Source organism: Amblyomma mixtum, chromosome 6, assembly GCF_055824585.1.
Source record: "Amblyomma mixtum isolate Tamu chromosome 6, ASM5582458v1, whole genome shotgun sequence".
NCBI lineage: Eukaryota > Metazoa > Arthropoda > Arachnida > Ixodida > Ixodidae > Amblyomma > Amblyomma mixtum.
In genome coordinates, this window is record NC_143017.1 from 161,172,407 (window position 1) to 161,188,802 (window position 16,396).

The following is a 16,396-nucleotide window of genomic DNA, read 5'->3' on the forward strand; positions in this document are numbered from 1 at the left end:
CTACGCGCTCGCCTGAAGCATCGGGACCAATCAGCGCCTGCTCGCCGGCGTTAGGCGGGCTCCCGGTATTCCGCTAGCGGTATCAAGGTACACGGTATGCTAAAGGTGTCTATTTGCGAGAACTTCGTTGACGACTTCGAGAACAAGATCCATCGTAACGCTCGCAGAACGCCGGTGCAAACGTAAGCGAAGCGACTGTAGCGACGGCCCCAATAGCCGATAGATGCCTTCAACGTGCGGCCGGCGGTAGCTTTCTTTTCGGCTGCTGCTAGGCCGCACTGCTGGCAGCCAGAAATCACGGAGTCTGCATCACGTCATGTTTCACGTCACTTAGTCCTCTGTCGTCATAGCCGAATCCCAAGTTTGAATCACAGCGGCGGGAAAAACCTTTTCAACTTCGAATCCAAATTTCTTAGAAATAAATGCATTTTTCGCTGCCGGCCAAGTGGCAACAAAGCCATGACATGCCGAACTATCGGATTTTGCTATAAAAAATATATTAATAGTGCTCTCCTCAGTGTCCCTTTAAGGGGTCGTGCGCATCACCAACGAACGAAATTTTGGGCGCGCAATTGACGGCCGCGCCGTCGACATTTCCGTTGCTTTGCTTGCCTGCGCTACGTAGTGCTCGGCTACAGTCGAATACAACTAAAGAAGGAAGCGGCAGATGCCCCTCAAAGGAGCCCCTCCAGCCAATGGTGTCGACCGATTCCACCCTACGGCAGATGCTCCCCCTCTCCCCCTTAAAGGGATACTCAGGCGGTTTTCGAATCAGCTATTTTTTTAGTATTTTGAAGCGGTGTCATTGCTGATCACGTCTGTGAAATTATTTTTTTCGATTTTGGCTAAAACAATGGCGCAATCACCAATTGAAAGCGCGATGTTTAAATCTCCCGCGCCCCGCGCGACCGCAGGAGAGGAGAACAGCGGAGAGGGATGTCGGCCAACGTGACGTCATGTTGAGGAGCCGGGGATACTTCGGCGCACCCGAGCGAGCTTTCAGCGCGCGTTGTTTCTCGTGCTGAATGCGTTGTTCCTCGTAGTGCGTGCGTTGTGACGTACAAAGCGTGTCAGCCGATCTTGAGAATCAGGTTCAACACAAGGTACTACTCTGCGTTCGTGTCCACGAACAACTACGGCCGCGACTGTGTCGTCTTCCACTGTTTTCCGCCATAAGCTCGCAGCGCAAGTGCTCGCTGCTGTGACAAAGAATTCAAGCCGACCAAAGCAAGCATACTCTGCTCGAAGCACTTTCGTAAGAGCGGCTACATGCAGAGCTAGTCCCTAATGTGCTCTCTGGAGATTTCTGTCAAAAACGCGCGGCTGAACCATGACACAGTCCCTTCGATTTTCTCGCGCATGAGAGGCGTGTCACCATTCCGAAGAAGCGCCTCTTCTATAAGTAGAAACATGCTCACTTCGCCCCTACAGAAATCTTTTAGAGGCTCAAGCATGTGTCGCTCTCCTCAGCTTAGGTGCGGCCAGACCACCTGAGGCGTGCTCAGCAACGCTCAGTTAGTGATTTGATACTCGGTTCGACGTGTCCAAGTAAGCAAGGAAACAAGCAAAGCACAATAAAGCAAAGCAAGCAAGCATCGAAGCTCTTCATATGCGGCATCTCGTTTAATCGTAGCTAAGCGAGTAAAATGAAAGCATTCTACAGCGTTCGACGTTCTGATTTCGGATGCAAATTTAATAAAGAAATGAATGCCAACCAAGTTTTTGCAAAACAAAAGAAAACCATGTTTAGCAACCTTACTCGGTATCTTCATGAAGCTGTGGCAGCGGGCGAGTTGCAGCTAGCTTAGCTTTTAAACGCACATATAGTTGGCCACCACTTCACAGAACCTAAACTGCAAATCTAGGAAGGGCGAACGTTTCCGAGGGAGCGATTAATATTTTCTGACTTCTGCTAAACGCGCCACGAGTGAAGCAGCAGCCTTGTACGCGTATTTGGCTTGGTTTCCAGCGCACAATGATTGCGTCACTATCTTGTGGTCACATGCCTCGCAGTGCTCGGCCACTGCGCTTCGCTAATTTTGACATCAACTTTGTGCTCCCTCCTCGTTTCCTTGAAATACCTTCTTGCCCCAACCTACAACGCCGGGTACTGAGAACAGCATTTTTTCTACACACCGCTTTGGGCCTTTTTCTTTAGGATGACGCTATTTCGGGCCGGCCAGGAGGCGTCCGGTGGTGGTATTGACTTGAGTATTGTTCGCACCCCCTCCTTTCCGAGAATACGAGCCGAGGTTGTATTGGCACCTTTTACGCATGGTCTGCGTACGCGTCTTTCACGCTGGCGTATGCATGTGCTAGGCGTAGAATTTTTTGCTTGCGCCTTGGTTTAAGGTGATACGTGGAATGAACAAACTGTAGTATACTTTTCTTTGGAGGTCAGTAAAAAAATAGTCGCCATATTCACTTTTACAACCCCAGGGAACGCTGCGATCTGCCCTCAGCGCAGCGCCAGATCCGCAACGGCAGCTTCTCCAGTCCTCAAAGTGACGTCACGACCTCTCTTGACCAATCACGGGCGCCGGCGCGCCGCACGGCGTGCCCCGCGGCACAGGCCGCTGTGAGGACTCTGTGAGATTGCAGGTCTTATTTTTAAATAAACACAAAAGTATAAACAATAAACGAGGCGGCTTTTAACGGAAAGGAAACCAATTACAATATGAGCGAGAAGAAAGGAAAGGAACAAGAGAACAACGCAACAATACACGGGAAAAACACACGGGGGAACAGAACAAAGTGCTTATGATAAATGCAGGAAAAAGAGTCAAAGAGGAAAGTTCACACTACTTGTCTTATTTGAGCAACGAGCGGCGAGGACTGGCTGGGTGTCGGGTAGTCAAGGAGTCTCTTGGCGTTCCAACGTCGATGAAACGCTACCGCAGCGTCAGCGTTCGTGGGCTCCCGGCACGGTTCCCAGGTCTGGTCTCCCGGAAAAAGGTCACGTAGGCGCCCGAAGCGGCCTATGTAGAGCAGCTGACGGATGGACGGAGAAGAGTAGCGCCTGAGCCTGGTGGTTGAGGCTCTCGACGATGGAAGTCCAGGTCTGGTGGCCCGGACGTCTGCGGCTAAGGCCCAAGCCCGGAACTCGGGGAGCCAGCAGAACTCGTCCACGTCCGTCGCCCACCGCGCTCTTCTCTTCTCTGCCACGTAATCCTGTTCGACCTGCCCCGCGTTCCCCTCCGCACGCGCTCCTCGTGCTTTGTCTTCTCCACACGAACGCCGCTGGGTGGCGCTATCTCCTTACAGAAGGCCCCCTCTTCGGAAGTTTTTTCCAAGGGAAAGAACTCAACTTCAGGAGAGCGACACCAGACGCGTTCGACGATCGCAACACAGAACACCGCACCACAGCGCGCACACTACACACCACACACAATACGACGGTCGTCAATGTTCGAAGCGTTCACAGACCTTCGCACACACAGCACAGAGAGCACATGGAAAGTCAACGTAAAGCGTCCATAGAGGGCGAAGAAACACGGAAAGCATAAAAAGTAGATAGCCGACACTCAGAAACAAACATGAACAAACAAAAACAATTCCAACAACAGGTGTGGGCTACATTCTTCCGTATTCCATTGTTCACATCAAACCACTTCACCGTCGCGAGAACTTTTTCGGCTAGTACTTCCGTTTTCCTTTGTGAAACCGTTTTCTCCAAACCGACCTCGGTTTCCACCATGATTTTACATGTTCCCGTCCTACGATGTTCTTCACTCTGTTCTCCCTTGCCTTCGACACAGTTTGCTGACACATATCACACGATCTGACATAACTCTTAATGTCAGCCTGTACACCGGGCCAGTAAAACTCACTGAGCACCCTAGCTATTGTTTGCCGTATTCCATGATGGCCGGATAATGCACTCTTATGTGCCAACTTAAGAACTTGCGTGCGTAAGCCCTTCGGTACCACCGCTTGCTCAACGACCTGGCCGGGACACACTTGGTATGTCCGGAAGAGAACACCGTCATCAGTATCAAAGGAGTGGGCAGTCTGTCCCTTGCCATGAAATATTTGCCCCAACTTCCTGCGACACACCTCTAAGGTCGGGTCTTCTTCCTGTTTGAGGCGAAACTCCGGTCGTGACAAGTGGAGTGTGTTCAGAGTGGGGCTTTTACTACTCACTGAAACCTTTGCGGTCACCATACGGGAAGGAACATCGACCGCACCCGTCATGGCAAGGGAAACTGCCTGATCAGTGAGAACTGGCGGGTCAACCGGGAATGGAGGTTTAGCCCCGGGGACATTGCCTATTATAATGTCGTATAAGGGTGTAGACAAGCAGCGCGCGATGGCCTTACCCGAGAAGTATGGAGAAGAAATCACCACCTCCGCTTCCGGAACTTCTACACGGGTCCCATTGGCCAAGAATAATGTGGCCTGTTTCCCTGTAAGCGCCGCTGCCGGTACAAGGGACTCACGCACAACAATGCCGGTGCTGCCCGTATCCCGTAAAACCGAACCAGGCTGGCCGAACACCTCGCCGTGCCCCACTGGCATAGCAACTTCCACCGGGTTGGAAGGACAGACCATCTCCCCCAACTGGCCCTCTACGCGCGTTACCACTGCAGTGCTATCGGGATGTGAATATCGAGGTGTCATGCAACAGGCGGACTCCTCACGGTCTCCTGGCCTCTTAACTTTGCATGACTGGGCATCATGTCCTACCTCGCGGCACCAGGTGCAATACGATTGCTTTGGCTTCGTCCGACAATCCGCCGCCTTGTGCCCAGTCTTCTCGCAAAGAAAACACCGCAGGCGAGATTGTGAACCTGAAACCTCGTCCTTGGCTTTATTCATCGTATGCTCCCCCTGTTCTTTGAAGAACAACAAGTTATTTTGCCGCTGTGCTTCGAGAAAATGATCGGCAGCCTCCGCCAGCTTGGAAACTGTCTTGCCCTCCCGCTCACGTAAGAAAAGGGCTAAACGAGAATGACAGTTGTTCAGAAATTGTTCGCTCACAACCATCTCGCGAACCACCTCAAAAGTGCGGCCTTCACCCCGCATCTCGACCCAACGGTCAAAGAAGCTAAACAACCTGGCAGCATATTGCGAGGCCGTTTCTCCATCCTGGGGCTTGCTCTGGCGAAACTTCTCTCGGTATCCTTCCGCGGTGAACCTAAACCTCTGAAGTAAGGCAAGCTTCGCTTTGTCATAATCCACGGAATCCTCAGGCGAGAGCCGACCGAAGACCCTAAGTGCTTCGCCACCAAGGCACAAGCTCAACGCCGTTGCCCACTTTTCTTTTGGCCAACCCTGCCCCGTGGCCACATGCTCAAATCTCTTTAAGTAGGCATCGAGGTCATCCCGCGCTTCATTGAACTGTGGTATGAGGCTGTGCGGGTTAATGGAGCTGGTCGATGAGACGCTACGCTCTCCACGGTCACTCGGAGGATTTGCGCCACCCTCCATGAGCCTTATTTGTAGCTGCAAGTTCCGCGCCTCTAACTCCAAGCGTTCCTTCGCAGCCTCACGCTCTGTCTCTAAATTCCGTGCCTCTAAATCCAATTTCTGCTTCGTAGCCTCACGCTCTAACTCCAATTTCTGCTTCGCAGCTTCACGCTCAGCGGCTCTCTCTTCCCGTGCCTTACGAAGCTCGTCCTCCACCCACGCTCGTAACTCCGCGCCGCACAAGCCCATGCGCTCGCCCAAAGCAACCAAATCTGAAGCGCTCATATTGTTCCTAAATTAACACAACAGGCAAATAAATAAAAACCGACCTCGTCCTGTCGTAGTGGACGCCAAATTTGTGAGGACTCTGTGAGATTGCAGGTCTTATTTTTAAATAAACACAAAAGTATAAACAATAAACGAGGCGGCTTTTAACGGAAAGGAAACCAATTACAATATGAGCGAGAAGAAAGGAAAGGAACAAGAGAACAACGCAACAATACACGGGAAAAACACACGGGGGAACAGAACAAAGTGCTTATGATAAATGCAGGAAAAAGAGTCAAAGAGGAAAGTTCACACTACTTGTCTTATTTGAGCAACGAGCGGCGAGGACTGGCTGGGTGTCGGGTAGTCAAGGAGTCTCTTGGCGTTCCAACGTCGATGAAACGCTACCGCAGCGTCAGCGTTCGTGGGCTCCCGGCACGGTTCCCAGGTCTGGTCTCCCGGAAAAAGGTCACGTAGGCGCCCGAAGCGGCCTATGTAGAGCAGCTGACGGATGGACGGAGAAGAGTAGCGCCTGAGCCTGGTGGTTGAGGCTCTCGACGATGGAAGTCCAGGTCTGGTGGCCCGGACGTCTGCGGCTAAGGCCCAAGCCCGGAACTCGGGGAGCCAGCAGAACTCGTCCACGTCCGTCGCCCACCGCGCTCTTCTCTTCTCTGCCACGTAATCCTGTTCGACCTGCCCCGCGTTCCCCTCCGCACGCGCTCCTCGTGCTTTGTCTTCTCCACACGAACGCCGCTGGGTGGCGCTATCTCCTTACAGCCGCATATTTCTGCTAAAAAAGGCCATCCGCGCTTGTTTTTGCCTTATTTAGATGCGATATTCCAGTATACAGCATGAAAAACTATAGCACGCCGCTGCCAGCCTAATTTTCAAAAAAAGTGCTTCAGTCTCCCTTTAACCGAGTGCCTTGGACCTGCTTCGGTAAAATAGCAGGGGGTGGCAGATGAACGGGGAATAACTATTGGTTCATCGGATTAACCCCGGCATCATGAAAATCTGTGGGCGCCATTGGCGGGAGGAGCTCCTTTGAGAGGCATCAATACCCGCTTCGTTCGTAAGTTGTACCCGACTATAGCACTTTCTAAACTAATCTATAAGGACTCTAGGTGCATTTACATCAGCTCGTTCCGTCTGCGATAACGCACGAGCCGGTTCGTTGGCCAGGAATCCACTCGTCGGGTTCAAGCAAAATGTTGACAGGTCAAGTGAGGTCACGCGTCGGTAAGGTCGGGTCGGGTCGGGTCAAGCAGTGTGCAAGGGCGATGTTGAACCACCTGTGGACCGTAAACGCCTCTCGGAGCTCCTTAGTTGCACAACTGCAAGCTGGGGGATAGCGTTGGGGCAGTGGTCGGTGGGCGGTGCTGATGGAGCGTAGAGACCTTACTTTCCGAGGCTACAGACAAACAAGAAGAGCGGCAGATTGTGGGAGTTGGTATTCCTTCATATTTTTTTTTTTTTTGAAGAGCTAGTAGACAAGAAGGAACAAGAGGGGACACACATGGCGCTGAATAGGCATCTGAATTTTACTGATAGTAAGCAAATCAGTTTATAGATGCACTAAGCCTGCACATTTGCTCATGACCGGATACAGCAAAATCGTCTCGAAATGCGCGTGAGTTATCGCCTATCTGCTATCCACTTTGGGGAAGGTTTATTTTCCTTTAAAAAACAAGCGTTACCGATGGCTTACCAACACACCCATACATGTTCCTGATAATACTGTCAAGGACTAGGAAACGACGAAGTGCGCCGTGGGGCTGCAATTATCTAAATACTCCACTTCTTGTACATTAGTGCGTCTGTATCCGCTATGCACCCTAGCCAATCCCCCGTCGAGGGTATACGTGCCATTAAGACTGAGGACATCATCATCATCATAACGAGCGCTACCGCCAGGCCCGCAGGATTAAATCACGGCATCAACATCCGTCATGACGTTCTGTTGTTAGAGTAGATTCCGTTCATCATTAGACGATTTTGTTTATTTCCTAAAAATACTTAGACTTAGTTTATAAGGTTTCAAGTGCCGCATCGATTCGGGCTTATTGGAGGGCTCCCGATAATTTCGACCGCACGCGACTCTAGCATTTCGCCTAGAATGAAATTCGACCGCTGAGGCAGGAATCGAACCCGCGTCTTTCGGGTGAGAAGCAGAGCATCATATCCCTTGAGCCACCGCGGCTGCCTAAACCGAAGCAACGACAGTAATCAAATCAGGCGCCTCACGCTGCGCGCAATAAACCAAACAGAGAAGCGCCAGAAGGAAATCATTTGTTTCCTCGACCTAGCCTTGCGATTCGAAGCACGCTTGAACAAACAGGACATTTCTTGGAGCTATCACACTTGTGTAAACAGGCTGGCTCGCATTAACACACGTAGCACACTCGTGCTCATTTCCTATGCGCTGAACGTCTTTACCACCGCCGCCGCCGTATCGTTAAAGTTATCAGTATGCCAAAAAACGCAAAGCCGCAACTATCGAAAGCGGCGCGTGACGGCCTGTGCGGACGCTGCTGAGCCGCCCTTGGCTTCGCACGCTCTGATTGCACTTCGGGGGAGGCGACGCAAGGACAACAGGATGCGCCAATTTGCGCCGGTCCCCTCCTCCTCAGACGGGCGGGCCCCCATCGACGGCGACGCGAACAGCGCGTGTATCGACTCGTTATGGGTTGCCGCACGGCGCTGGACAAGCGCGCGAGGGTTCGTTTACATTGCAGCGCATATGCAACCGAATTGCCAATCGCGGCCTCATCAGCACTGCCGCCGCCTTACTCAGAACATTTATCGGAGAGTCAGCGACTATACCAGGCCACTGCGGCACCACAGGTAATGAAAGCGCTGGAAAAACGAGCGAAAAATTGCACTCAGTTGATTCAGCTATTATCCATCTTCAAAACATGCATTCCGAGAGAGCGTCAAACTTTTGCATGCACGCTTCTAACGCACTCCCACAGGTAACTATTCCGAGGCAAGGAACCCCTTATGTGAACACTGCACTCTAAACAATACGCCTATACGGGAGTAAAAAGGGAGCAAGCTGTCCCCTGTAGTACTCTTTTTTTTTATAGAAGGGAGTGCGCTAGAGGCCAACATACTCTTTTTACTCCTCCCCGTTTAGAGCGCGAGACCCAAGACTGGTTTTCGTCAATGTTTATTCCCTTTGCTTTCTGGATTGCTGCTGGTCCTCGCCTCAAAGCCCGCGGTGTCAATGAGGCCATCAAACTCGTCCCTATTCGCTGCCCAGGGTGCTGCACCGGAGATGCAGTCATGCTTGGCAGCACTGGCACGGGTGGATAGATGCCCGGTCATTATGTGTACAAATGATCTTTTGATATACAGGGCCCATCGCATGATCGTCAGCTTTTTAAAAAGGGTTTGAAAACGGCGCATTCTCGCGCTCACCTCAGTACAATGTGTTCTTTCATCCGTTCTGCTCCACACCCCTATTTGTGCATAGCCCAAAATGGGGCGGCACACCAGATGCCCGAGTCGTTTACGCTACTGGCGTTCTAATATTTAGCATAGCACTCGGAGAGGCCGTTCGACCAGTGAAGGCCGGCTACAGTGTCATGGACGCGAAAGACAGCGCAGCAAGCATGCTGTGACTAAATAACTATAGCTTCGTATTCGCTTATTGATTTGAAAGCGTGATGTCGGTATACACACAAACGACTAGGGGTGTGCGAATAGTACTGAAACTGATCGAACACGAATATTGTAGCCATAAATAGAACCAATTACGAATCTAATAGCGGCACAACCGAATCTTATACCAATTGAATATTCACGTGAAAATTCACTGCTTCTCCGAATATTCGTCGAAAACGAATATTCGAGCGAAACAGCAAAGCTCTAGCGGCCGCGTTGCGGTACGTATACGGAGCTGCAACTCATTACATTATAACTATAGATTCCAAAAAATGCAACACTGATATTAGCGCTGTGAGTGTGATTGCATACCAAGAGAAAAATTACCTTTTGATGCTGATGACAACAGTGAATAAACTAGCGCTTCATCCCAATAGATGAGAGGGGGCGAAAGCCGCGAGCCATGGCCTCAGAGATCGCACACCAGTGCTGGCTAAACCTGCCTGAACCTTGCCCCGTCGCCAGATCTTGGAGCGCATGCAAGAGCATTATGAAAGTAGCCGCTATACTAATGGGCCTCGCCGTGGTACTAAAGCCTCCTTCGCGCACAGACCGATCGCGGCAGCATGCTGCGCGGCGCATACTTTTTAAAAGTCGTATAAGAAAACTACGACGTGGCTTATTGGAACTTCGTTCCAATTATTAGAACATTATTCGAAAGCGTGAGCACACATTCGGTTAGTTTCGTATACTTTTGAACACTCACTATAAGATTCATTCAGCGAATAGAGCACTATGACCACCGATTCTCTGTTCGAATATTCGCACACCACTACATATAAACCTCAGCAGCTGTTACAGCGGCTTCACTACGGAGCAAAAAGTTTCCCACTAGGCACACATAGCAAAGCGTATAAGTTTAAGCTCAAGTGACACTGCTTCCTAGACGCAGCGTACCGTACGGAAGATTTGCCCTAAGCAAGCCGCGCGGAAGATTCGCGGGTTTTCAGAGCGCTAACTTGTCGCGCACACAATTCTGCAAACCCCGCAGGGACACCGTACCGCCAGGCAGCCGCCTGAAGGACAGCCATTGCTTCAGAGAACCCGCAGCGAATCAGTCGCAGTGAAAGCCCAGCGAAGCCGACCATTCGCCATCTATGCGTATCAGCGCTGGAAGCGCAAAATTCTTGCGTGGCGAACAGCGCGACACCGAGCCCGCATATTTCCCGCCGCGCGTGTACTAGCTATACCCCCTACTGCGAACAGCAGGTGTCCTTGAAAAGGACACGACTGGCGAACAGAGGCTGCCTCGCAGACGCGAGGAGAGGCATCACAAAGGAACTGCTCCGTCTTCTTCTTCGGCGGAACGACAACCGACAAAGGAAGACGGCCCATGGCACCCAGTCGCCTTTCGTGGGACCGCCATCGGAGCGCGTCGAACGCGGAGACGAGCCAGGAACGATGCCCGTACAACGGCCGCCGGTGCGCACGCATACCTGGCCCTGGAACAGGCGTAAGACACGGACGTGAAGGGCACGTGTGTTTTTACAGGGCGGAGCTCTTTGAAACAGCGCTGACTCGACTCGCTCTTCATTAGCACCCAGCGTCCCCGTACTCGACAGCGTGCCAAGATGACGACGTTTGATTTTTTCTTTTTACCCACAAGGGTTGTACATGGTCATAGCGCGGCAGGCTCAAAGTCCACAGAAGTAAATAAAATGCAAAACTTATCCCGCATTCCTCTCTTCCCTTTCTTTTTCTTTTTCCCCTTTCCCACGCGTAGGGTACCATGCTGGGCGTCGCCTAGTTAACCTCCCTCTATTTCCGTTCTTCGTTTCTCTCTTTCTCTAGGAGACCAAAGTGAATTGGTTAGAAGAACGAACGTGTAAGGGACTGCGTGCCAAGAGCCTGAAGGGAAGAATGAGTCTCAAGGAGACTAGAGAGATCAGAGGAGGCTACGTATAAAGCCGATAAAAGACTCAGGCAAAACCCATAATTGAGGCATTAGAACCACGAGTAGTGCTCGCTTGAGGTCGGCCTCATGTGTTCAAAAGCACTGAGCCAGTCTGAATCATTCAAAGACGCATTAAATCCGTTGATTACAATAAAAAATGGTTTCGGTATAAGTGGCAAATTGTTGGCGATGAAACGAAACGCACAATCAGACGGCCTTGCATGTAGCACTTAGGCGCGTTCAGTGCCCGCGAGAATGAATTACGATATAACAGCAGGTCATTGGGGCTGAGAACTAATATGATAATAATGCATGTATACAAACAACAGATGTCACCATTATGCGCTTGTACGAACAAAGACAAATTATAAGCGAGTTAGCGATATAAGTCGGTGCTTGTAAGTATACGTTGCATATGCGAGTTACGTAAGTTATACGCGAAACTAAACACCGCACGCGATAAGAATAATATAAGTTATATAACTTAGAAAGAAGATATACAGACACATCGACAAGCTAACACTACTACAAAAAAGCAAAAATAAACATATCCCAAAAGAAAATTTATTTTTAGCAACGCAAATAAGAATTATGCGCCAGCATGAAGATTGTCACGGCCGACGATCCTTTGTCGCTGCGAAATCTGAGTTATTGTCGTGTCCGGTCGCTGTGTTGAATGCAGCGAAAGACGCACACGGTACTTTAAGACTTCGTTTATTTAAAGCCGATGAGGGTGCGACCAGCGTCGACCGAGGCAGGAGCCGAACTGGCCGCCCGAAGAAAGGAGGGAGCGGAGAAGCGTCCACGGGAGGGAGTGGCTTCCCAGAACAGGAGGAGGGTGCGGGGGCGCACCGTGGGGGGGCATCTGGCGACAGCGTGCGACGAGGGGCGAGTGGTCGTTAGGAGGAGGATGCGAGTGGTCGTTAGGAGGAAGATGCGAGTGGTCGTTAGGAGGAAGATGCGGGGGGCGCACACACACAAAAGCAACAAGGGGACACAACACTTCCTTCCCCCTTAGAAAGTTGCCTGGTATCGTGCAGGGGGTCGGCGCTCACGCGTGGAGGCGCGCTGGCTTTGTGCGCTCGGGGGAGAAACACTTGTAGGCTGGCTGTTGTTCGCTGTGTCTCCTAGGTCTGTCCTGGGCGAAGTCTCTTCTTCCGGGAAGAGGTGCCAGGCTATGTGGGAAGATGGTGCACGTGTTCTCTCCGCTGGCGGACAGCTCTCAGACGGCGTCGTAAATCTACGCAGCTGGTTGAGATGTCGGCGTGCTACTGTGCCATGTATGTTGACGAGCCAAGAGCGCAGGCCTATGCGTCTGACAATTGTAGCTTCCTCCCAGCGTGGCTTTTTCAGAAACTGTCGGGCGAGGACGCGCTGCCCCTCATTAAGCGTGCCGCAGCGCGGAATTGTTTTTTCTTCCCGGAACGTCTCTGCCTTTGGCTCGGGGAGGATGGCTGTGAGCTGGGTTCGCATTTCACGCTCGAACATCATTTTCGAGGGGGTCTCGCCTGTTGTGCTCTGAACCGTCGTGTGCTGCTTGAAGAGAAAGCGCGCAAGGCGGCGCTGCAGCGAGCCTGTCTGATCTCTTTCAAGGGCGCGTTTTAGCTCGGCTACGTAGCGCTCGGCTTGTCCGTTTGTCGCTGGGTGGTAGGGGGCCGATGTAACTGATGAGATCCCGTTGTCGCGATAAAACTTGAGGATCTCCGCAGACACAAACGGTGTTCCGTTGTCCGACACTACCTTGCGCGGCAGGCCGAACGTTGCAAATAGTGATCGGAGGTTGTCAATGACTGCTGCCGAAGTCGTCTGTCCCATTTGCCTTATCTCAAGCCACTTTGTGTAGGCATCTACGACCACAAGGAAAGTGCAGCCCTCAATTGGTCCTGCAAAATCAATGTGCAGTGTGTGCCATGGTGTGTCTGGCTTTTCCCATTCTGGGACAGGAGCTTTCGGCGGGGCGCTCCGGCTGCTCTGGCAAGGCTTGCATTCTCGCACCACTGTTTCGATGTCGTTGTCAATGCCAGGCCACCACATGTAGCTTCTGGCACACTTTTTCATTGCAACGATGCCCCGATGTCCGGCGTGGATGAGAGACATAGCTTGTGCGCGTAGTTCTTTCGGCATCACAACTCGGGACCCAAATATGATGCAGCCGCGATGGGTGCTCAACTCTGTAGCTCGCCTGCGGTAAGCGTCGAAGTTGTCCCCTTTGAGTTTATGCACGTTGCCTTGTTGAACAGCTGTGTAAACTAGCCGGAGAGCTGCGCACTTCTGCGTAGATGCTGCAACTGTGCCTGCTGTAAGCGGAGGTTCTGGCAGTGCTTCGAACATCAGAACGTCTCCTGGTGGAAATGGTTCGTCAACAGTTGCGTCTAGTGGCAGACGGCTTAGCGCATCGGCGTTTTGATGTTTACTCCCATTTCGGTAGACCAGAGCGTAGTCGTACGCTGAGAGTTTGATGCACCAACGTGTCATTCGCGGAGACAAAGTTGGTGGCATAGGCCTTTGTGGTCCCAGAATGCCCAATAGCGGTCGGTGATCGGTTATAAAGGTCACCTTCCGGCCGGCAATGTACTGGTGAAAATGTGTCGCCGCGTAGACGATGGCTAGCCCTTCTTTGTCAAGTTGCGCGTAGTTGCGTTCTGCTTGCGACAACGTACGTGAGGCGAAGGCGATGGGAGCTTCCCTTCCTTGCTCGTCAGTTTGCGATAGAACCGCGCCGACTCCGTACGGTGATGCGTCGCAAGCCAAAAGCAGAGGCTTCCTTTCGTCGTAGTGGCGGAGGACTGTACATCTTCGAATCAGGTCTTTCAGGGCATCGAATGACCGCTGATGGCGTGGCGACCATGTCCATGTCACATCTTTCCGAAGGAGTTGGTATAAGTCGTTGGCCACGGTAGCTCTTTGTTCCAAGAACCGGTCGTAGAACGTCAAGAGTCCGAGAAAAGCCTGTAGCTCCTGCTTGTTTGTTGGAGCTCGTGCTTCTGTGATCGCTCGCACTTTGTCCTCGGTAGGGTGAATGCCTTCCGCATTAATTCGGTGTCCCAGAAATTGCACCTCTGGCACCGCAAAACAGTACTTCGATTTGCTTATGCACAAATTAGCGTTTGCTAGCCTTTCGAGAACGAGCTCTAGGCGCACTGCATGCTCTTCAGTGGAAGTGCCACTGATGATGACATCGTCAAGGTAGACACAAACTCCTGGGATGCCCTGAAGCACTGTCTCCATGAATTTTTGAAATATGGCCAGGGCTGCAGCTACGCCAAAAGGCAGTCGCTTGACTTTGTACAAGCCTTTCAGTGTGTTAATTGCCAATAATTCAGCAGTTGACTCGCTCACCTTCAGCTGCTGATACGCCTGGGTGAGGTCCAATGTGCTGAAGACTCTTGCGCCACGCAGTACACTGAATACTTCTTCAGGTGTCGGTAGCGGGTAAGAGGACGCTTTAGTCGCAAGATTGACGGTGCTCCGGTAGTCTCCGCAGAGGCGTATGGTTCCGTTCTTCTTGCGAACTACGACAAGTGGTGTGGCCCATTCTGAATGCTGCGTCGGCTCGATGACACCTTGCTGCTCCAGTTTGTCCAACCCTTTTTCAACTGAATCTCGGAGAGCAAACGGCACCGGCCTGGCCTTCAGAAATTTGGGTTGCGCGTTGTCCAACAACTCCAGTGCGACCGGGGGCCCTTCGTTTCCTGGAATCTCTTCCGAGAATACTCTTTCGTATTTCTCTTGCAGTTGCTCAACCATGTTCTGGCTCGGGAGTCTGGTGTATGCCGCATATCATCACGCCTAGTGGAGAAAACCAGTTTCTCCCTAGAAGGCTTGATCCTGTGCCCTTCACAACAAGCAGAGGTAGCGTATGGGTCTGGCCGTTGTAGTTAACCTGCACGTTGGCAGAGCCCAACAGTGGCAGATTCTGTCCTGACCACGTTCGCAGGTGCGTGTCGTCTTGTTGCAGGGCGGGTGCGTCAGATGGCCATGAAGTTCGGAACGTGTCCTCACTGATCAGAGTACAGGCTGCGCCGGAGTCCACCTCGAACTTAATCAGCTGGTGATGTACGCTTACTTCTGTAAAAATCTTCGGTCGCGTGCCGAGATTCATGGTGTTCAGGTCGTACAACACAGATGGTGTTGCTGATGTTGTTCCATGGAGATCAGATAGCGGCGTATTCTCTGAGGCGTTGACGCTGTGATTAGGCTGGGAAGGTGACTTTATCTTGGCAAGTCTCCGTTTCGTAATGCATGCTCTTTCGATATGCCCTCGCTTGTGGCAAAAATTACACGTGGCTGACTGGAATCGACATCCCTGGGGGTTGTGTTGGTCGTCACACCGCCAGCAGCGTTGTGCCTTTTTGACCGATTTTACAACAACAGAAGGCTTGCGCACCTGGTTGCTTGTCTGGTGTACCGGCTCGGTGTTCCGGCGAATCCCTCTCTGCTGGTGACCGGCGCTCTCCGCTCGAACGGCGATGTCGTAAGCTTTGCTGAATGTGAGGTCCTTCTCAGCGAACAGGCGCTGCTGCAGTGACTCGTCACTCAGTCCGCACACAAATCTGTCGCGTAACATCACGTCCAAGGGAAGCATGGTGGTGTTAGCAGAAGAAGCTGCGTCTCCCTCCTGCCCGGTAGCTGTTGTCGACAGCGTTCCAAAATTGCAGTCGGCAGCGAGCTTCTTGAGCGCGGCTACGTAGGCGCTCACAGTTTCTCCTCCCAGTTGATCTCGTCGTTGGAAGCGAGCCCGGCTGTAGACCTCGGATGGCCTTGGGTCGTAGTGCTTTTGCAGCGCTTTTACGATGTCGTCGTAAGACACTGCCGCTGGTGTGCTTGGCTGAATAAGGGCGCAGACAGTATCGTAGGTCTGCTCCCCGCACAGCGTCAGCAGGTTGGCCCTCTTCAAGGCTGGGTCTGTGATGTTGTTAGCTTCAAAGTAGAACTGAAGGCGTCCAACCCACGATGACCACGATGAGCCGTTGAATTCTGGTATCTGATTGGGAAACCCTCGCGTAGCCATGGCTTGTCAATAGCGTTGCGTAGCGCGGGTCGAATCCACTTTCTCGTCGCCACTGTCGTGTCCGGTCGCTGTGTTGAATGCAGCGAAAGACGCACACGGTACTTTAAGACTTCGTTTATTTAAAGCCGATGAGGGTGCGACCAGCGTCG

The 16,396-nt window shown here is 51.9% G+C and overlaps 1 protein-coding gene and 1 long non-coding RNA gene across 2 annotated transcripts in view; both read right to left on the reverse strand.

Annotated features, from left to right (window-relative positions):
- LOC149341018 (uncharacterized) overlaps positions 1 to 6,491 on the reverse strand; it is a 174,447-nt gene extending 167,956 nt beyond the window's left edge. The window contains exon 1 of the long non-coding RNA XR_016283687.1: positions 2,806 to 6,491. This is a non-coding gene — a long non-coding RNA (uncharacterized LOC149341018). The remainder of the gene's footprint in view (positions 1 to 2,805) is intronic.
- LOC149341017 (fasciclin-2-like) overlaps positions 1 to 16,396 on the reverse strand; it is a 278,252-nt gene that overhangs the window by 224,346 nt on the left and 37,510 nt on the right. The window lies entirely within an intron of this gene.